We start from the raw sequence: 22,744 nt of genomic DNA, 5'->3' as shown, positions 1-22,744 counted from the left end.
GCATGGCTTCCTATCACAGACTTTGCTCACACTCCCAACAACCCAGTGAAATCAGGACTCAACAAATGCAACCCAACAACCAGGTTTATATGTTAAATACTTAATATACAATACATCCACACGATAAACTTGCAACCAATTGATAAGGCTATACACTGCCCACCTGGGTAAGATACATTTGTCTACAGAAATCCATCCCAGCTACCTTGGCAATACAGGACCACCCGGATCTGGGTCATCCTTCTCAGTCTCCATTTTCATTCCCCCTCCTTCTTCTTCTCTCCCTCCCTACAGAAACTTTGTCCCTCACCTTCCTCTTTTACTGTCCAATCATGGCCTTGACCTAACTTGTGCCAGCTCTCACCTGCATATACACATCGACCTACACTCAGCAGCTTCCTCTCCCCAGCAACCAGTGCAAGAAATCCACTCTGTGTCAGGAAACGGGTTCGTGCCATTTGTCACGGAAGCAAAGGACATTTGAGTTCTGAACGTGTGACCGTTATTGGAGGACAGAGAGCTGTATATTCCATTAGCTGATAGTCTGGGTTCATGAAGCCATGTGTGGTGCATATCTGGAAGCAGTATCTGCGTTGGGCTGAAAAAATATAGGCAAAATCTGGGCCCCCTCATTGCTTCCAAAGTCTACAATTTCTGGGGAGTTTTGTAAATTACTAAAAATTAAAGGACCTCGGTGGTACGTTGGACCATCCACAATCCCCCTTCAATTCCCCATCGCTTCTCTGTCTGTGTATGGTTTTATGTCCAACTATGTGTGCATGACTCTGTTAACACTGCACAGCCTTTCTCCCTCTCGCTGGTCTGATCCCCATTGTCTACCCCTCTTCTCATTCTGGGGTGCGTGTGTGTGTGTGTGTGTGTGTGTGTGTGTGTGTGTGTGTGTGTGTGCGCGCATGCAGGTAAGTATCCATGTGTAGAGCATTGGCCTAGCGCTCACCAGGTAGCCCAGGCTAGCTGCTCCAAGTCTTGAGGTTCCTCTCTCTCTGCCTTCTCATCTCAGATTGTAGGTGCCACCACACCCAGCTTTTTATGTGGGTTCTGGGGCTTGAATTCAGATCCACATGCTTGTGTGACAAGCATTTTATTGACAGAGCCATCTCCTCAGTCCCTCACGCTGTTTTTAAGAGTGCTACTACTTGTGCTTAACCCCCGGAGAGATCGCCTTGTGTGTGAAGATGAGTGGCTGTACTGGAGATGCCACCACTGCTGTTCGAGAGACTTCCTCCTTAGAGAGCTCCTATTTGGGGAAAAGAAGGCTTTCAGATGTTTGATAAATTTTTCAGACGTGAGGGTGGGTTCAATGAACAGCCCAGCACCTTTGTTTCATGTGATATTTTATGAAGATCCCCCACTTGGGTTCTGGAGAATTCTATTGAGAGAGAAAAAAGTCAAAAGCTTATAAACAAAGATGCTGATGGTGATGGAGCCTTTCTTTGTAACTGAATAAGCCATCTTAATCCAATAAAGGGCAATCACAAAAGGCTTAGATTGGAAGTCTCTTGTGTATTTCAAAGCCTGGCTGAAGTATAATGAAGCAAATTGATTCCTTCCAAACAAGCAAAACTCGTGAAGTAATGAGGGGGGGAAAAAAACCTTCTCATGAACAAATATGAAACATTAAAAAACGTACAGTGGACTTGTCATTTCCAGCAGAGAATGGACCAGCCTGAGGGAAAGGAGCCATGAGGATGAAGGTTGAGGGGAGCAAGCCACCCCGACTTTGCTGAGCTCCCATAAGTCTCTTTCCTTCTGCTCAAAGTCAGCAGATATCTGTGCAAATGCTGTGCCAGAGAGGTGACCCCCAGTTGCCCAAGACGGTAGAAATGGAAGAGTCTATCCATAGCAAGAGAGTCAAAGCCTGTGTCACCTAGCATGTAACATGTTTCCTGACTGGGACCACTAGTCCCATAGCTCCATCCTAGTCATTGTATCTGCTTCCTTGATATTGGCTGATACCAATTAGCAGTGGGGAGGTGAGCCCGAAGTCCCATGGTTTTCGGCCATTGGGACATGTGTCCCGTATGACCGTAAACAATAATGTGTATTTTAAGCTTATCATTAATGTCATCTTGACCAACCTGAGGATCGGGAGAGAGATTTCCCTGAGGAAGTCATGTTTAAACATCTGACGGGTGCATTCGGTATGTGAAAGGTGGCAATAGGTGGTCTTGGCAGCTAGCACAATATGCTAAGGACCTCAAAGCAGGAAGACGCAGGATGTGGTAAGAGAAAGGCCAAGCCAGGGGGGAGGAGGGCGAGGCATGAAGCCGGCCTGCAAGGCTGAACGTCCCAACTAATATCTTGTGGTAGCGGGGTTTTCCTGCCTTCTCCCAGGCACCATGTCCTTAAAACTTCTCAAATGTTACTAGAGGCCATGTTGAGCAATTTCAGCTGTAAGGTCTGGAAATGCCTTGGAATGTAGTCGCTACCTAGGAGCCAAAGAGCTTCTTTTGGTCAGCAGTAGCCCAGCTGCTCCCTCTCCTCTGGCTGCTCCTTGTTCATCCCATCCTCTGTGGTCTCGAAGAGTCAATGACGGCGGACGGGAGCTGAGGCGTGCCTTCCTCACGCCTGACATCAGCTCCTAGACAGCAAGCCACGCCTTCCTCCTCCATCTGCCCTAGACAACAAGCCCACGCCTTCCTCCTCCTTCTTCCTTCTCCACTTCTTGTTTAGACTGAGAATAAAGGAAGTCAGAACCACTGGTGCCCACAAGCCTTCTAGGCGACTGCAGAGAGGAAAACCCACCTCAGGACTCTGGGCTCCCACACACCCTGGTCTTGCCCTTCTTGATTCAGAACTGAGCTCTCCAGAGGTGGCGGTGGCTCGGGTGGGGCTGAGGCAGTGGGGATGGATGGGGCTCAGGTCCTTCAGTCCTGCGGATGGAAAGGTAGGGCTTTATATGTGTCCTTATCGTGACCTTGACGGAGTCTAACTTTTAAAGAATGCAATAAGTCATTTGAACAGTCAGGGAGCTCGGAGTGGTGCTAGGAAGCCCAGTTTTCTTCCCAAGGCATTATCAGCAGCACGCCATATGGTTTTTGCCCAGCCATTCGGCTGCTTGCAGGTTTTTATTCTTAACTGCACAACTGAGTTAATCGAATTTGCCACCTCACCAGGGTATCGCAGCAATCCTCAGAGTATCTATAAATGCCTTTGAACTCCTTGGGAGGGGAAAAAAAAACATGCAGTCAAAATACCACGTGAGATTTATATAAATGTCATTCTATCTCCAGAGCTTCGGTTAGAGTGTGGGGATTGCAGGCTTGTGTGGATGTGTCCATTGTGCTATCATGAAAGTTACGTGCATATCCTGAAGCTCCAGGTTTTAGTCCTTTCTTCTTCCTCTTCCTCTTCTTCTTCTTCTTCTTTTTTTTAAAGACTGTACTATCTGCCAGTACAAAAAAAGCTGAGGCTTTTTTTCCCCCAAGATGTCTTCTTGAATGGCTTTTCTTCTCCTGAAGACTAATTCGGAGAGATGAGATGGCTCAGCAGTTAAGAGCACTCACTGCTCTTGCAGAGGACCTAAGTTCTGTTCCCAGCACCCACATCAGGTGACTCACAACTGCCTGTAACTCCAGCTCTGGGAGGTCCATGGCTTTTGACATCTACAAGTACCTCCAGTTATAGACAGGCAGGCAAATTGACAGACAGTCTCTCTCTCTCTCTCTCTCTCTCTCTCTCTCTCTCTCTCTCTCTCTCTCTCTCTCACACACACACACACACACACACACACACACACACAAACACACACACACAATTTGAAAATAAAATCTTTTCCTTTTAAAAAAGACATTTGCATGTGAAAGTGTTCCCTCACACACGTCAGTGGAGCCCCACGGCATGGCTGCTGAGCTCAGGGTGTTCGTTCTCGGGGTTCCTTGTACGGAAGGCAAGAGCAGATGGTATTTATCGCCCAGTTTTCAGGCTGTGCTTCCTTGTTACAGCGTAATGATCACATACCGCTTCGCCTTTCTGTGGGGGAACTGAGAAGAAGTTTCTCTGGGCAGATCTGCAAGAGTTTGCCCTCCCTAAAGCCCTGCATCTGTTTATTTGACCCTCTAAGGCAACTGAATTATACTTGAGTTGGCGTGTTTGCCGCAGAGGTTTTCAAAAGGAAGGAAAAAAGATCTATCGACCCCGAAATTGTGGAGGAACCAGCGTGTCCCTTGCTTTAAGGAACACGGTAAACATTTCAAAGGAGCATGCCAACTCACTATCTGACTCTCTGCAGCGACTTCAGAGAAAACAGCAGCAGTTAACCAATGCATGCCAAGAGCCAGTCTGGGGGACTGTGTTGATTTGCAGAAGGGAAGGAAGGGAGTTGGCTGCTCACTGTACTTCTAGCTCCACATTTGCTGAGTGAAGGCAAAGATCCACTTCTAAGGGTGTCTTCCTGGGGAGCTGAGGGCCTGCCTCCACCTCCTTGCTGTCAGAGGTCCCTGATGGTCAATGAGTTGAGGAAAAATTCACCCACATGGCTTCTCCCTATGAGGTGGGAAACGGCTCCCCAGGAGAGGAGGTTGAAGAATGGATAAAGAAAAGCCTTCCGGTGCCTGGGGTCAGCCCTTGCCCTAGAATCTGGACATCTGCTCGAGGTTCACAGGAGAAAAGTAGGCTTGTAGGGAATGGGGATAGGACACTTTCACAAGACACCAAGGACCTTTCCACAACCCACCCCTTCAGTGTCCCCTCTTTAATTTTTCTGGCTAAACATAATTAACATGTCTCAGAGTTGTTGGGGATTCTGGTGGGTTTGTAAAGAACAGGCTTGCTGGCACCCAGGGCCCAACAGAAAGGCGCTTGCTCATTTGCCACATAGATCTGGGCATGTGGGACAAAAAAATCCGAGTGTCAGCCCCCACCCTTGGCCCCCAGCTGAAAGGCCATCCAACAGCCACTCGAAGCCTGTGGCACTTGTTCCCAGGGCTCCGAATGTGTTCTGTCTCCTCACCACCGGGGAGCTGGGAGATGAGGACAGCTGGTCTGCTGCACACACACCTCCTGGTGAGGTTGGAAAAATCTTAATTTTGTTTTATAGGTCACAGGTCAGCCCGTCTGTGCCGATTCTTGTAATTGGGCAGGACATGTTTTGTGTGGCCCAATTACATCTTTTCTTTCAGACCCAATGGGAGCCGTCAATTAGGACCATGCCAGTGCCTACAGCTGACCTGAGCTGTGTGAAGACAGAACTTCCATGACATGCCCTGGAATCACCGTGTTCCCAAGGATCTTAATTATAAGGAGTCTTCTCGGCAGAGGGGTTAAACGGCCTCCACTCCTTTAGGCCTGTAGCCCCCTGGACAGAGCTTCCTCCTGCGCCAGCTGTTTCTTTTCCACCCCAGGGTGACAATGCTCTAGGGGCTTTATGGCAAAGGAACACTGAGGGGAACAGGTGCTTAGGAACTGCTCCCAAGCCTGGAACCTTTCCAGAAGTGCGTTCTCTCTGGCAAATCCTTTGCTGAACAGGTGGAGGAGGAGCGAGGTCCCAACCTGCTTCTGAACTTGCTTCACCTCCCTTCTCCAGGTCCAATGTGACAAACCCCTTAGACACAGCGTGACTCAGTTTCCCCAGCTGGAAAGCAGGTAGCTGGGTGCTAGGCCTAATCCTCCAAGCACACTTGGAACTGTTTCCAAGAGCCGCTGCTCAGTGCTTCCCAAGCGCCTTCAGACAAGGCTGACTAGAGCCCTTCGGAGCGCTTGGCCTTCACGGATGTCTCCCTCCACGCCTTATTATCGATGGTGATCAGTGTGTCAGTAAGGTTCCTATTGTGGGGGAAGGGACCCAGGGCCCTTCTGGCATTTCACAGCTACCCCTCCCCACCAGCTTGCAGAGAGAAAACTCTGGACAGAGGTGGTGCATTTGCATAGGCGCCAAGGAGGCCCTTTTCTGGAAAGGGGTCAAGACCAGACCCTCTTCCCTTTTGTAGTTTGGTGAGGAATAGGCAGGGCACAGTGCTGACTTGGAGCTGTTGGCAGAGACAGGCACCATCGTTGCCAATGGAGAGCCAGCTCACCGTGAAAGAAATTCAGGGACGGTGTCCGTGGCTGTGAGGGATGATGGTTCCCTGACAGCACGTGCTGGACACAGTGGGGGTGGGGGGCTCAGTAGGAGTGATGGCCACTGTGGGGATGAAACAAAGAAAGGTCTAATTTTTCAGTGTGTTAGTAGAGTGTTTTTGCAATCCCCTTACAGAATCCTCTTGTGGCTGTGGGCCAAAGCCTGTTAGATAGACTTTCCTACAAGCACCTACTCTTGCCCCTGTGATAGCCCAGTCATAGTCCCTGTGTTTGTGTATATGGGTGTGTATGTGCATATGTGTGTGTTTATATAGTATGTGTGTGTGCATGTGTGTTGACATACATGTGTGTATGTGGTGTGTGTATATGTGGTATGTGTATGTATGTAGTATGTGTGTATACATGCACGTGTGTATGTCTGTGGTGAGTGTATGTATGTAGTATATGTGTGTACATGCATGTGTGTGCATGTATATGTGAGTGTATGTAGTATGTGTGTGTATGTTTGTAGTGTGTGTGTGCGTGTGCCTGCATGTGTGTGCCTGCATATGTGTGTATATGGTGTGTATATGTATGTAGTATGTATGCATGTATACATGTGTGGGGGGGTATGTGTTCATACAGTGTAGCCATCCTTGCCAAAGATTCCTTTCCCAGCATTCACAGCCCAGCAGCTTCTTTACTGTCCCCTAACAGGCTCCTGAGCACTGTGTGGGAAGATGAGCCACTCCCAGTCTGAGAAAAGCTACATGATGAGAACTCAGCCATCCAAGCCTTCTGAGTACATATGTGGCCACAGGACTGTGGTACATGCTGGTTGTCTGTAAGTCTCTGAGAGGCTAACACCCCCTTCTCACACACAGTGGTGAAGGGAGCTGGTGTGGGATGATGCATCCCCAGTTTGTCTCTAGAGCAGGGAAGTGGACAGAGAGCAGAAGTCTGGACTCTGGCTCAGTGCGCTGGTGAAATTCTCCCCTAGGGTTTCAGAATGTGACTGTTGGAGTGGGGACGGTAGCACTGTTGCATATGTGGTTAGTCAAGAGTAGGTTGAAGCAGTATTGAGTAACTCTGTCCTGGAGTGACTGTGTCTGTATCTAAGGAGAGACTTGGAGGCAGACATGTGACAGCAGAGCTCTGTGCCAGGCTGCAGATGGAGAGGGACCTTCTGTCACCAGCCAAAGATGTCCAGAGATAGTGGGCAGGCAATGGAAACCAGGAGAAGGGCCTGGCTATCCCTCTGATCCCAGGAATCTACTGGGCCCATTGTGTGATCTCAGCTCTGGCCCCCAGAACACATGGTGGTGGCTTGCGGGCCCCGCCTGTCTGTGGTGCTTTCTTTAGATGACTGGAAAACAGGCACAAACAGCAGACCATGGCTTTTCCCTGAGCTCCAGCTGGATGATGATGAGCTCACAGATGATCCTTTCCAGGTATCCTCAGGTCCCATGGGTGGCCAGGGCAAGTGCCAATGGGCCTCAGAAGGGCACAGGCCAATGCAGTGTCCCATTCTCTTTCTATTGCCTGGGCTCCTCTCACAGCTTCTCTTGGTGCCACCTCCTGAGCCGGAGGGATCTGGAAGCTCCCTGTGGATGGTGGGTGAAGCCAGAACGTTGTGACGGCCACCCAGCTCCAAGGACCCTTGGGAAACATTTGTTTGGAGATCAGTGTGGTTCATTATGACCAGAAGCCTGACAGGATCTAGAGCAGAGGTTCTCAACCTTCCTGACATTGTGACCCTCCGATATAGTTCCTTCTGTTGTGGTGACCCCCAACCATAGAATTATTTTTGTTGCTACTCCATAACTGTAATTCCGCTGTGTAAATATTTTTGGAGATAGAGGTTTGCCAAAGGGGTTTGAGAATTGCTGATCTAGACTCACGGAGGAGACAAACTTCTGGGCATGTCTAGGAGGGAGTTTCTAGATTACAGGGCTAGACCCACTCTAACGAGCCAATGTGCACACCCCTGACTGAATTAAAGGGAGAGGACGCACTGAACACAAGCACTCTCCTCCCTCTGCTTCCTGACCTCGGGTGCCAGGTAAGCAGCTTCTTCAGGCTCCTGCTGCCAACTTGCCATGATGATCCGTGAGCTGGAACTAGCCCTTCCTTCCTTAAATTGCTTCACTCCGGTGTTTTATTAAAGCATTAAGAAAGGCGACTAACATAGGGATATTGGACTTTTTTCAAGACATGTCTTGTTGAGGTAAAACGAAGTGAATGGTTTCTTTTATCCCGAGCACTAGAATCAGCACCGTAGGGCCGCACGGCATCTGTGGGATATTTTCATCTCAGTCAGCAAAGCCTCTCACCCGCTCCATCATATCATACTGCCGATGGCTACTCTCTGAGCCTGGCAGCAATCTCTCTACCCATCTAGTTCCTAAGGCAGGTTACCACCATGCCAGACACACACATCCCAGTTCCGTGGTGGCCTAGTGTCTCCACCCACCACACACTCTCACGAATTCAATTAAGTCGCCACATGAAAGAACACACAACACAATAGCCTCTGACCCAATTGATAAGATATAATTGTCCATCTAGACACACATAGCCCAGTACACATCCACCCCTTAAGAACATTCATAACAACCTGTAGATGTGCAGAGAGGAATCTTAACATCCACTGCCATGTTCTCTCCCAGCTGCCTCTCTCTCCTCCAGTCTCCTCCTCCTCTAGAACTTTTCTCCTGCCCATCCTTCCTTCTCATCCAGTGACAGACCTCATTCTATATCCTGTACCTGCCTTCACCTGTGTAGTGACATCAACCTACAATGTATCTCAACTGTAACCAAACCAAAGGGAGTTACCCTTCCTCGGGCCTCCTGGAATCTCTGGACACTCCCAATGGGAGAAGGTGGCAGGTGCTCTTGGAGCTGGCTCCCTGAGGCTCCTGAGGCCTGTGAGTTGGGCAGTCTCTGCCATGGCTATCCCTTCCCAATGCCTCTTCTATCAGGTATGGCAAAGCCTGCAGACCGTGGTGGGGAGTACTCAGGAAATCGGGAGCTTGCTGTCCAGGGAGGGCAGAGGTGGCTTTGCAAAACTGAGGTGGCTTTGAGGACTCTGCCTAGTTATTCATGCCTCATGACACCCTACCTGCCCTGCGAATGTCTCAGGGTTTTGTGAAGTCAAGCGGGAAGCTTCCTGGCCAGCAGTCTAAAATAACTTCATGTTTTCCCTCTCTCCCATCTCCTTGGAAGCCCCTCATAAAGTGATCTGAGATCTCTTTCAGCTCTAGGAAGTCACAGAAGTACCTTCTAAAGAGGAAGGAGTATTGTGGCCTTTGGCACAAACCTTCTCCACTCCCTTGTGACCATAATAGTCTGAGCAGCAGCTCCCTAGCTGTCAATGAGGGGTGCTGAGGGTACCTGGAAGAGAATGGGGGACAAGAGACACAAAGAAGGATGCCAAGACAAGAGTCTGATCAAGGCAACAATTTTATTTTTTCCCAAGGCTGAATTTATACCATAACAGGGGTAACAGAGGGAGGGGGGAAGTGTGAAACATTTACTCAGGCCGAAGACACAGTATTCGTGTGGTCAGCTGATGTCAACAGATTTTTTTTCAGAAAGGTTACAGGTCATCACATTGGGTATCTTGACGTCAGATGTATTTCTCGGCAAGGTCACAACTTTGTCATATCATTATTCATCCTGACTACCAGATTTGTATTAGTCTTCTGCAGCTGGCTGGGAATTTTCCATGAACCCAGTCATACTTAACCCTAACCATAATATTAACATCAATAATGGAGGGTTTCAAGGGCATCGCTCCCAACACCTAGCAAGGTTGTGTGTGCATGTGTGTGTGCGCGCATGTATGTGTGTGTATGTATATGTGTGTGTACACATGTATGTGTGTGCATGTATATATGTGTGTACACATGTATGTGTGTGCACATGTATATGTGTGTGCATGTATATGTGTATGCACATGTACATGTGTGTGTGCACATTTATATGTGTGTGTATACATGTATACTTGTATGTGTGTATATAGGCCTTTGATTTGTATGTGCATGTGTGTGTAGGTATCTAACTAGGCACATGTATTCTGTGAATATGTTTGAACATGCATGAATGCACGTCCATCTGTCTGTGTAAATGTATGCATGTGTGTACATACTTCAGCACCATATGGGAAGACATTGGTCTTCATCTCCAATGGTTTATGGTGTGGAATTTGGAGAACTCAGCATGTAAATTTTTCACTTTGACAGAGCACGTCAGGTTGGGCAAGATGCTAGGGAATGCCGAGAGTGTCTGCGCTAGTGAACTTCGTCTCCAGTGGGGTGCACAGAACCTGGGCTCGGCTTCTAGGGGTGATGTCGGATACGCTCTAAGTACATGATTATCATTCCAAAGCCACAGTGACAGCTGCTGCTCTGACCTCTGATGTGGGCTCTGTCCACCGATTTGACCTCTGAAGTCAGTGTCCCCCCACCCACAGTGGTTTGATTACTAAAATCATTAGCTTCTCAACCTGAATACGGACATATTGATCTGCATGGCAGCCTCAGGTGGCTCAGTCCATCATGGAGGGGACAGCATGCCAGAACTCTTTATGTCATTTTGGGCCATGAAGGAAGGCCAGCGTTTACCGGCTTTTTCCTCTTTTATTACTCTGGGCCCCACGGGTGGGTGTCTCTCCTCAGTTAATCCTCAGGAAAAGCCATCACAGACATAGCCAGACGCATGTCTCTGTCTAGCAGGTCATTCTACTTCCAGTCAAGCTGACAACGAAGATTCCTGGCAATCAAAACCCCTTCTGTCCCCCGCTGCCCCCAATCTCATCTCATTCAGAAATGCACTGCTACATCCAAAGGTGACACATTTCTGGGACATGTCACACACTTCTCAGACAGCTCTGAGCATAGGGCCGTGAGGTGGCATGTTCTCTTCCCTCATCCCTCCTAATAGGTCGGAAGACGGCAGTCCTGGCTTTCTGACGTTCTAAAAGCCAATAGACAGAAGAGAAAGACAGATGCAGAGCAAGGGCAGAGAGCCCTGGCCACAGCCTGTTTCAGTGCCCATGAGGGAGTCCCGTCCTATCTGCAGAGAGAACGGAGCAATTTTCCAGTCTCCCAAAGAAGATTCCCTGGGCTTGCAGTAGGGGTTTGCAGTGACCCTGTGCCACCCTGAGAATGTCACTGCGTGTCAGCACTGCAGTCACGTGAGCTAGGCGTTTATCAGCTGCTTCCCTAACAAGCACACTGAGTCCACAGCCAGCCTTAGAGAGACACTGCCTTTGCTACCCAGTATAAGATGGGGCCTTTGTCTCATAGCAAGGAAGTTTTGGACAGGAAACCACATGTAGGGTTTAGTGCCCATGAGTGCCCTGAGTCACTGTGTGTAGAGGACTGTTTGATACTGGAGGGTAGGGTGGGAGCACTCACCTGCCTGCCTTTCCTCCCTCCCTCCCTCCTTTCCTCCCTCCCTCTCTCCCTCCCTCTCTCCATCTCTCTTCCTCCCTTCCCTCTTTTTCTCTCCCTCCCTCCCTCTCCCTTTATCTTTCTTCTTTCCTTCCTTCCTTCCTTTCTTTCTTTCTTTCTTTCTTTCTTTCTTTCTTTCTTTCTTTCTTTCTTTTCTTCCCTAGCAAGAGTTTAATCTTGTGCCCTGTCCTCCTGTCTCACCAGTTCCTTCACCGACTATATACCTGAAATGAGAGGCATGTGGATAAGCTCTGTCTATAGGACAGGCAGATAGGGTACAAAGTGATGTCACTCTGCCTGTGGACACAAACTTTTCTTCTGGAATAATGCTGTCCTCCTTCTCCTCTGTTTTGAAATACAAGGTCCATACAGAACATTCATGGGCATGTATGGCTTTCCGAGTGTCCATATACCCCTTACCCAGCACCCATCGAGACAGACATTCTGTAGCTTCGTGTGCTTCCCCTCCCCACCGACTGCCCGCCAAGGTAAGCCACAAGATCCTCTCCATCGCCGTCCTGGTGTACATGCGCTTCCCATAGGTGAGATTTCACTGCAGGCCCACGCTCCTGTCTTGCCTCTCCTGTTCCAGCACCCACGTGTGGGAGGTCTTCCCACATTCCCGCATGCTGATTTACAATGGTTCTCACTGCTACATCGAAGAAGTCTGCTGTGTGCTGTGAGAGTGACTGATCTGGTCTCCCAAATATGAGCAGTTAATTGTTTCAAGCTTCGGCCCTTCCAGTGGTCCCGTGAATGTTCTAGCCCGAGAGTCCTGTGGGATGTCTGTGAGCAACTGTGCCAGACAGCACCTTGGAGTGAAGCACAAAGGCCAGAGGCTATTTACATTCACATGGTCCAGGTGCCATGTTCTCCACCTCACCTCTAGGCTGTGAGCTGCTCACTGAGTGGCACCTTGGACAATGTCTGAGATTTTTACCCTATATACTTTTATTGTGCTTTAATTTTCTTCTTATTAAGAAATAAAGTCATTTGTTTTTGTAAAATTTACTATTTTGTAAAATTTACTATTATTGTTGCTGTTATTACGTGTGTGTGTGTGTGTGTGTGTGTGTGTGCACATGTGCAAGGATACACTATTGCACCTGTATCACAGTGTGAGTGCGGATGTCAGAAGACAACTTTGGGGAATTGGTTCTTGCCTTCTACCTTGTTGAGGCAGGGGCTTTCTGGTTTCTACTGCCATGCTGAATATTCCAGGCTGGCTGGCCTGAGAGCTTCCAGATGATTCTACCTCTGCCTCCTGTCTTACCACAGGAGTGCTGGAATCAGAGCTGCATATGACAGCATCTGGGTTTTTAATGTGGGTTCCAGGGATTGAACTCAGGTTCTCAGGAGTACGCAGGAACTGTCCTCGCTGGCTGAGCCATTGCTGATCCTTGTTTGGGTTTGGATCTGTACAGCAGTACATCAGTGGAGGCAGAGTCACTTCAGAAATAGCATCATTGGACGTGGGTGCACAAACACTGATCTCTAGGTCCTAGGCCTGTGGCTTCACGGTTCCTGTAGGCTCAGTGTATGTATAGGTTCCCCTCAAATGCTCATAAAAATGATATTAGGAACAAAATCTCAGTAGAGTCACCAAATCAGAATGCCATCAAGGCCGCTTCTCTGACTCTACATGAGTAAGCTTATCTCAGACACCAGTCAGAAAGAGCTTTGGCTCTGGGAGGCAGCGGTATTTCCGTTGGTCTTGGTGGAATCCCCAGAGTCTTGAATAGTGGCCCGCACCGGTCCTTGACTGAATGCAGACTATAGAGAGGCCCCCAGAAGGCCTCCAGTGAGCATTCACTTAGTTGATGAGCTCAGTGAGGATTTTGAGTGATCCCTTAGTGTCTAGAGTTTCTGAGGTCTGCTTGACACACTCTTGGGGCCTCAGCTCTCCCTTCTCCTCAGCATCTGTCATTGTCCCCACCTCCAAAGTGACAGTGACAATAGTGGTAAAGGTCAGTGTGGTCTGACCTTTACCACTATTGCATCTAACTTTCTACCATTGCATCTAACGCCTGAGATAAGCCAACCTCAGTGGAGGTAAGGTTGACTATGGTCATCTTATCAGGGGTGTCTGTCCATGGCCCTTTGGGTGCTACATTGTGCTCTGGGCCTGTGGCTGACAGGGAGCTCTGGGATTCTGGTGGCACCATGGAGGGATCGCATGGTGGTGGTGTGGGGGAGGTATTCATGTTCCCTATTTAGGAAGCAGAGAGAGAAACAGAATGAGATCAAGGTCCCAGTATCTTCTTCACAGGCATCCTCACAGAGAGGCCCTGCATCCCACAGGCTCTGCCACTTCCTAGGAAAACCATGGGACAAAGCACTCAGCACATGGGCATTTGAGGGATCAAGACCTAAACTAAAGGAGTATTTACTTACCGACTTATTTATTTATTGGTATTATTTTCCTAAGGATACATTGTATCAACCACCATTCTAAGCCCTTTACTTGTTTCAATCACTTCAAGTGCTGTGATATGCTACTATTATTCCTTATTCGCATATAGGAGAACTGAGGCAGATAGCAAGTCAGTAACGTATTCAGTGTTCTACAGTTACTGGTCGGTATGCTGGGCACTAATCCTGGCACAGTCTGTCACCTGTAATGACCTTTTAGGATAAAGGTCCCTTCAGGTGATTCTCATTCCCGGCTAGAGAAAGAGTCTGGGTACTGTTACATGACTATCCCGGTCACAGGGAGCTTGGAAAAGTAAGACACAGGGATTCTAGAATGACTTTGGACAATCCATGACTCAGGTCTTAAAATCCAAGCTGAGTCTCCATTCCAAAGCGGGGAAGCAGAGAGGGGCATCCCAGCCAGCGCTGAGAAACTACATGGCTGTCTCATGAGAAAGCAACCCATCCCTTTGAGAATTAAGAACGGGATCTAACTGAAAGCAACCACAGTTCCAGCGGTAGAACAAGGGGGCAGAGCAGAAGTAGGGATAGGAGGAGAAGACTGCGGTCCAGAAGCCATGACAGAGACGGCAGCAGAAACGAGGAGTACCATAGATACAGAGAACAAGAGTATGGGAGGACAGGAAGGTCACGAAGCTGGAATCGAGGAACACCAGGACGATGGAGAAGTAAAGATAGGAGGAGGAGAAGGAGGGATTCCCAGAGCTGAGAGAGAGAGAGAGAGAGAGAGAGAGAGAGAGAGAGAGAGAGAGAGAGAGAGAGAAGAAAGTCAAAGTAGAAACAAAGAAAAATAGAGGAGCCAAGACAGTGAGAGTTCTCACAGAAAAGATTATTCTGAGGGTGAGAAAAGAGTGTGCTCTCAAAGTCGTGATCATAATAGCTCAAATAGTAACAGCGGGAAAGACCGATAGAGACCAAAGTCTAGTGTCAAAATCAAAGCAGTCAGGACAATGAAGTGAAGTGAAGTCCTCCATGTTAAAAAAAAATCAAGAAGACGAGAATATCAGATTCCCCAGTGGAGAAAGAAAGCTAAAAATCAAAGGGTCAAGAAAATGACAAAAATTAAAGATGTTATCATGAACCAAGCCCTGGAACAGGTGAAGACAAAAGAGGAGGACTGGTCTGTGTACACTTATTTCCTTCCTGTCTCGAATTTTAAGTTTTCAAGAACCTCCCTTTCTTGTCGTTGTCATTGTTTTGGAGTTGTTTCATGATTGTGTTCCCCCCTCCCCCCCTCTTTTTTAAACGTGGACTCCATTGAGTTGATCTTTTGTTAATCTGCTACCTGGATAATTTGTACTGCTAAAGTTTCAATAAACTTGAAATGAAAAGCAAGACAAAACAAAACAAGTTGTTTTCTATATTACTTGGATTCAAAGAAAATCACCAACAATACAGAGCTGAGACTTCATAAACCAGTGTATAAGATAAGCATTAAATGTTCAAGATAAACATTAAAAAAATACCAAGAAAGAAGGTCAGAGGGACGCACCCAGGCCTCCACATTTGCACAAAGTGAGCTCGAGCCACGGCGTTCTTCCACAGACAGAAAAGGCAGCTTCATGTTCTCCAACGAAGCTGCCTTGACCCTGAGACTGAGCCCCAGGAGGTTAAAGATAAGTACAGGTAAGTCATGTCACTTGGGAAAATAGTGCAGAAGGTCCCGACAAAAACAGTTACAAATAAAATATAGTGGTCTATGAGAAAAACGTGTTTCCTGGAAGAAAAATAATGGTTCAAGTTTGGGGACTCTGTTGAGCTAATTCTACACGCTACCTGCTAACCGAGAAAGCTCCTATCCTACATGCCGGACGCTGTGTCCATGCTCAGCCCTCTGCACTCCTCAGGTCTCCCCGGGACACTCCTGTAACAGGTTCTAGCTTTCTGTCCACCCACGAGAGGAAGTCACTAGTTAGGAGCAGAAGACTCGATGGAAAAGCAAGTCCTGCTGAGTGGGTAGTTAACTGCCTGGCCCCTGGTGTCACACTTCCTTGAGACCATAATGTGGGTGCTCCCCTTAGAATTGTGACACAGAGGTCCTACCTGGAAGGCTCTGTGACATCAGTGTAGAGGCCAGTGGTCTTCATCTGTTCAAAGGAAAGACCTCTGAACTCTCCCTCCTAGGGGGCCAAAGGAAGATACAGAGAAAAACTTTTCTTTCTTCTCAAAGTTTTAAAATGTATAGTGTGTGTGTGTGTGTGTGTGTGTGTGTGTGTGTGTGTGGTCTGCGTGTTCCATAGCATGTATATAGACAAGAGCCACCTCAGTGGTTAGGCATCATCTTCTATCTTCTACCTTGTTTGAGACAGTGTCTCTTGTTTGCCTCTGCTTAAGACAAACTGGAGCCTATGGGGCCTGTGAATGCCCAAGGATTCTCCTGTCTCTGCCTTCCTCCTTCCCACAGGGGTGCTGGGGTTACAGATGTGCTATACTATATCCAGCTTTTAAGCAGCCTCTGGGGATTTGAACTTATGTCCTCACTCTTGTACACCAACATTTTGCCACAGAAGCATCTCCTCAGTCTAGGACATCCTTTTCAAAGAATTCTAGTTCAGATACTCGTGTGTGTGTGTGTGTGTGTATGTGTGTGTGAGAGAGAGAGAGAGAGAGAGGGAGAGAGAGAGAGTGTGTTAAAGTGTGTAAAACAATCCTTGTATTGTTTTTTGTACAGGAGTTGGTATGATCTATAGAGGCTCACAGGAGACATTTTGGGATAGCAGTTTCATTTGCCTAACTAGGTTAGTGACTGGTTGAAGTCCCCAGCTCTGGGTTAGCTCACTGAAGCACGGGGGGTGGGGAGGAGAGAGAGAGAGAGAGAGGAGAGAGAGAGAGAGAGAGAGAGGAGAGAGAGAGAGGAGAGAGAGAGGAGAGAGAGAGAGAGGGAGGGAGGGAGAGGGAGAGGGGGAGAGAGAGAGAGGGGAAGAGAGGAGAGAGAGGGAGGGAGAGGGGGAGGGAGAGGAGGAGGGAGAGGGGGAGAGAGAGAGAGTAGCTCCAACATTCTACAGGGAATACCTGCCATGTTTCTGACAAGCATTCTTCAAGTTGCTTATAGACAACATCTAATTTGGCCTTCTGTGTTTGTTGATTTATTCAACAAAATCTCAAGGAACTGACATGGAAAATGCTGAATTCAGTTAGGGGCACAAGTGTCCAAGAGCCCAGACCGTGGCTCTGCCCTCCTAGAGCTCCAGCTGTTGAAGGATCAATGAGTTTACTTCTCTTCTTAGCATCCAGGGTCTCCCAGTTTGAGACTCCACAGCCATTGAGCGCTGAGGTGACACTCAGCTCTATGCGTTGTCCCTTTTCTTGGTCTGCTTTCTGTTACTGTGATAAACACTAGGTGATTTACTAAAAACAAGGCTTCATTTAGCTCATGGTGAAGGGCTCCAGGCTCACTGTAATTCCAGGGTCAACAGTGTCAACTGACAAGACATAGCAAGCTGCTGTTGAATTTCCCTTCTTTTCTTTTCAATTAATATATTATCATTTTGTACATATATGCATGCAAGTATACATGCATGTGAGCGCCACACATGTGCCACGGTTCACATGTAGAGGTCATAGGACAACTTCGTTCTAAGTTCACATGGGTTCTGAGGGTTTGAAATTGGATTGTCAGGCTTGGTGGCAGGTGCTTTTAGCCTCTGAGTCATCTCGCTAGCCCTCTTCCCTATCTTATAAAGTCACTTATCTTGTCATGAGGGTCCCACCTCAATGACCTAATTAAGAATCTAAATTACCTCCCATAAGTCTCACCCCAAATGTCATTAATTTATGGCTTTGAGGACTAAGTTCTCTGGGGGCCACACTCACATCATGCTGGCTCCTCCTCCTTACCTTTGGGAACAGTGATTGTGGCTGTAGGTTTGTCTCATCAGAAACAATGGAGGTGGCAGAAGCAGAAAAACCCTTAGTCCCTGGCAGTAGAGAACTGTCAGTACAGAGTGGTACAGCCACGGAGTTACCTCCCATATGCAAAACACGTCATTCTTTGTGGGGTGACAAACTTTCCCTGCGGAGACACAATATGTCTGCTCACCCCAGATAGGGACCCTATGACAGACCAAAGTAAGGATGCCACCGAAGTCCAACTTGATGAACCAATGAGTTTTATTGGATCATAAATGACTCAAAGACAGTTGCGTCACCCAGCCCTGGCATAGGTGACAGACAGATCATAAGGCTGGGAACCTGGAGCACACTGCACAGCCTGCAGGCAGCTCAACAGGTTGGAGAGAGGATCCTTCCCAGGGGCCTCAGTTGGTCTAAACCTCTCACAGGCAACTTGGTGGGTTTCTGCTGCTTCTTGGGTTGGTCTCAGAGTCTTCTTTGTGACTTTTAATGTCTGAGGGTCTTCTCAGCTTAGTTTCTTCCTTCCCTTATAGTGGGGACTCTGGTTTTATTTTTTTACTCTGGCAGAAGGGCCTCGAGAATCTGGTCAGTTTCAGGGACTTCCTGTGGGAATTTTAAATTCTTTTCTTTCCCGTTTTAAGAGTTTTCCATAAAGGATAGAATGTATCCATCTCGGAGCTAAACTGCTACACAATATTCGCGAGCAGAAGCAAACCTATGGCAGCCTTCACGCCCAGACCCACTCCCACTGCTCTCTTTAACCTCTGTCAGGACAATCTACTCCAGTCAAGTCAAGGCAGCTTCTGACTTTGCCTGTGCTGTTAGAATACAGTGTGCCACTTCTGAGGCTCAGAAGTATGAGGCAGCCTGAACGCACCTGCCCGAGGCTGCATATCCGGCAGGTCACAGGATCAGGTGGGAACTTGGACGTTCAAGCACCAGGGATGCTCTCCCACAGATGGTGGAAGGGCCAGCCCAGCCTACCGCATTTCTTCTCCGAGAGATACTTTTATCATCTGTATGATTAATTCCAAACTATCATAATAAGTAACTGTACTTTTGGATGCTTGCCCAACTTGACTCTCTTCTAGAACATTCTGCTTCAGGTACACATGCAAACATAATCATTGCATTTTAGGAGTGAGGTTATTTTCTCACTTTAGGGACATTGTCCTTTCCCAGCCAACCACCTGTGACGTATACATTAAAGTTCCTTTTTTTTTTCCATGAACTCAATTGACACAGTTTGAGGAAGCTTGACAAATGTGGCCTGTGCAGCCCACCACTCTAATTATGGTGGTTCGTCTGTCTCTATAGCCTTTTTCCTATGCCCTAGGTCAATCCCTCCACCCACAGCCACAGCAGGCACCGGCTGGGGGTCTTGTGTGAGAGGGGAATCACATGTGTTCTTTTGTGCCTGCTCGCGTTCTGCCCAGCAGGTTGGCAGGATTGTTTCCTGCTGCTCATCCACCTTACTGAGACAGGACTTTGCTACACAGCCAGTCTCTCATTCTGCATCCACTCGCTTGGCAGCGGGTACTCGCCAGGCCCCACAGGGCTCTATGAACGTTTGCGTAAGTGCCGTGGAATGTGCTCTTCTGTAAGAAGGAACCATGGCACATAGGACAAGCATATGTTTAACTGTTAGTGCGTTGTCAATTTCTTCACTGGCCAAACCCTGTCACGCCTCAACCAGCAACCCTACACTGAACCCCCTGCACCCTGACTGGTACAGCGGCAAGGCTGTGGACTCTCACTGGGGTGGAACACATGCTTTACACAGGCCTCTTTGCCATATGTTTCTGTTTTTAACTATTTTTAAAATGAGGCTACTGTCTTTTTTTTTTTTTTAAGCGAATGGAGGAACAAGAGACAAGGCCTAGTGCGGTCACCCCAGCAGACTTAAGACACAGGTACATGCAGGGATGTGGGATGCAGAGAGGGAGCCACACATGGGGGGGGGGTATGGCTCACAGGGAGGCACGTGTACACATGTAGACACACAGAACGCGTGTTACAAGTTCAGACAACCTTCAAGTCCATGCAGCCATGGGGGGAAGTACTTCTAGTCACACACATGCTTTGCTGTGAGAATGTCCCCTGTTTCCCACACCCCCCGGGCAGGTATGTGAAGGACAAAGAGGTCCCACACTCTACACCAGCAAGCAAATCTGCTGCCACTGAATCATCAGGAAGGAGTGCAGAGATTAGTGACAGCTAAAGGAAGCACCAAGTCCAGCTCCTAACAGTGTGTAAGTGCAGGTATGTGAAGGACAAAGAGGTCCCACACTCTACACCAGCAAGCAAATCTGCTGCCACTGAATCATCAGGAAGGAGTGCAGAGATTAGTGACAGCTAAAGGAAGCACCAAGTCCAGCTCCTAACAGCCTGTGTAAGTGTCACCAAAGAGCATCCTCGGCCCTGTGGCTTGTCACTGGGATAGAAAACCCCTGTGAAGTTGGGGAATGGGGAGGGGTCAAGGGAGGGAGTGGTGGAGAGCAGGGTCAGAAGAGAGTAGCTTAGTCATGGGATCTGTCAGGGAGGAGGGAGGAGGGGTGAGGTGAGAGGGGGGTGAGAGGGAGGAGGGGTGAAGTGTGAGGGAGGAGGGGTGAGGTGAGGGGGGGTGAGAGGGAGGAGGGGTGAAGTGTGAGGGAGGAGGGGTGAGGTGAGAGGGAGGAGGGGTGAAGTGTGAGGGAGGAGGGGTGAGGTGAGAGGGAGGAGGGGTGAGGTGAGAGGGAGGAGGGGTGAAGTGTGAGGGAGGAGGGGTGAGGTGAGAAGGAGGAGGGTTGAAGTGTGAGGGAGGAGGGGTGAGGTGAGAAGGAGGAGGGGTGAGGTGAGAGGGAGGAGGGGTGAGGTGAGAGGGAGGAGGGGTGAAGTGTGAGGGAGGAGGGGTGAGGTGAGAAGGAGGAGGGGTGAGGTGAGAAGGAGGAGGGGTGAGGTGAGAAGGAGGAGGGGTGAGGTGTGAGGGAGGAGGGGTGAGGAAGGAGGAAGGAGGAGTGAGGAAGGAGGGAGGAGGGATCAGGGAGGAGGGAGTTGGTGTCCTGAGGCAGGCTGAAGCGTTGGTGCTGCAGAGCACAGCATGGACAGGATTTTTCAGAGGTGTCTTTTATGGTCGCCAGCGGTGAGAATTCTGTTTTGCACAAACACCTTGTACAGAGTGGCAGACGTGTGTTTAAGGCCACATCAGACACTGCTGAAGATTCCACCTTAATCCCAAACCAGACTTCGTTGAACTATTTTTGATCTTTTTTTAAATAGTGAAACTCATCTCTGCAACTCAAATAGCAATTTTAAAAATCAAGTGTTCCAGCCCAATCCAATCCAAAGACAGTCTAATTTGATTCACCCTGAGGAATGAGGGTAGGAAATACTGAAAGTCTGCATTCCCCATCACTGAAACATTGTGTTCCTCAAACAGCAGAAACCTCTGTGTGTGCAGCGAAGACCCCACAGCCCATACAGACAATGCTCTCAGCGGTTCTCAACTTCCTGGTGCTTCAACTCTTCAATACAGTTCCTCATGTTGTGGTGATCCCAGCCGTAAAACCATTTTCACTGCTACTTCAAAACTGTTAGGAAAACTCTTTTTTCTGACAGTCTTAGGTGACCCCTGTGATAGGATCATTTGACTCACACACCCAAGGGGATCCCGACCCTTAGGCTGAGAACCACCGGTTTAGCGTCTGAGTGGAGTTGTTTGACGTGACTGTGGCTGGTGTGTGTGGAGAGGGTGATGGTGTGTCCTGTACAAAATCCATCTGGTGTGTGTTCAGACCGAGCCTGGGGTGAAGTTACAGCGTGCAACACAGGTGAGCGCCTCCAGGGCAGCCTCAGATTTGCATTTTATGCACTTGATTTTGAATTGATTCTGGGTGTTTATTTTCCATCATTAACCCCCCCCCCCTGTGTTTCTACAAGAACAGAAAACTTACAAACAGCGGAAGTGTTGTGACTCAGCGCGTATAACACTGGAATCGGAGCCAAAGTGTGTAAGGGGCATTTAGTCAGCGCTGTGGGGCACGGCCATGCACAACGCGAAGTGTACATGCTGTGCGTCAAGGGAAAAACTATTGGTACAAGCAAAAGACTGCTGATAGAGCAGGCATTAAGACCGATAGTTAGCAAATGGGGCTTCGGGAAGCCACAAAGTTTCTGTACAGCTATTGATGGCACCACCATTTGAGCAAAGTGTCAGCCTACAGAACGGGGGAAATCTCTAACATATACATACACACACACACACACACATATGTATATATATGATGTTAGGAATTATAATGTAAATATCTGTTTTCTGACATTCTTAGGTCATATGGCATATATATGTATATATATGTGGATATATATATATATATATATATATATATATAGCACACAGAGGGTTACTATCTATAATATACGAACAACAACAACAACAACGACAACAACTGGACACAGGAAAACAAATAACCCAGTCAAAAATGGGGCACAGAACTAAACAGAGTTCTCCAAAGGTCAAGCACTTAAATAGATGTTGAACTCCTTAGCCATCAGGGAAAAGCAAACCAAAACTACTGTGAGATTTCCTGATTCCAGGCAGGATGACCAACATTAATAAAAACAAATGACCGTGCAGTTTGGCAAGGGTGTAGGGGAGGGAACATTTCATTTCCGGTAAGAGCTCGGACGGGTAGAGCCACTATGGAAATCTGTGTGGCCCTGTCTTCAACAAGCTGAGAAAATCTCCCACAAGGCCCAGCTCTACAACTCTTTGGCATGGACCCACAGAGCTTCCTATTTCTCCACGGATACCTGCCCGCCGCTGTTCAGTGATGCTCTTCACAGGAACCAGAAATTTAAAACAGCCGGCACGTCCATCAGCTGATGGATGGATAATGAAAATAGGACTCACGTATATAATGGGACGTTATTCAGCTGTTAAGAAAAATGGAATTATAAAGTCTGAACGTAAATGGGCAGAGCTAGGAAGAACCATCCCTGGTGAG

The 22,744-nt window shown here is 48.2% G+C and overlaps 1 long non-coding RNA gene across 1 annotated transcript; it reads left to right on the top strand.

Moving 5' to 3' along the window:
- Nucleotides 1–18,084: 18,084 nt before the first annotated feature.
- Nucleotides 18,085–21,329, top strand: LOC108351376 (uncharacterized). The gene is made up of 4 exons (XR_015623517.1): nt 18,085–18,195; nt 19,614–19,672; nt 19,884–20,151; nt 21,178–21,329. It is a non-coding gene; the product is annotated as an uncharacterized LOC108351376 (long non-coding RNA).
- Nucleotides 21,330–22,744: the final 1,415 nt, after the last annotated feature.

The sequence above is a fragment of the Rattus norvegicus genome, chromosome 6 (genome assembly GCF_021556685.1).
Source record: "Rattus norvegicus strain SHRSP/BbbUtx chromosome 6, alternate assembly SHRSP_T2T, whole genome shotgun sequence".
NCBI lineage: Eukaryota > Metazoa > Chordata > Mammalia > Rodentia > Muridae > Rattus > Rattus norvegicus.
Note: the sequence above shows the minus strand (reverse complement) of the source record. Positions and strands in the feature narration are given on the sequence as shown.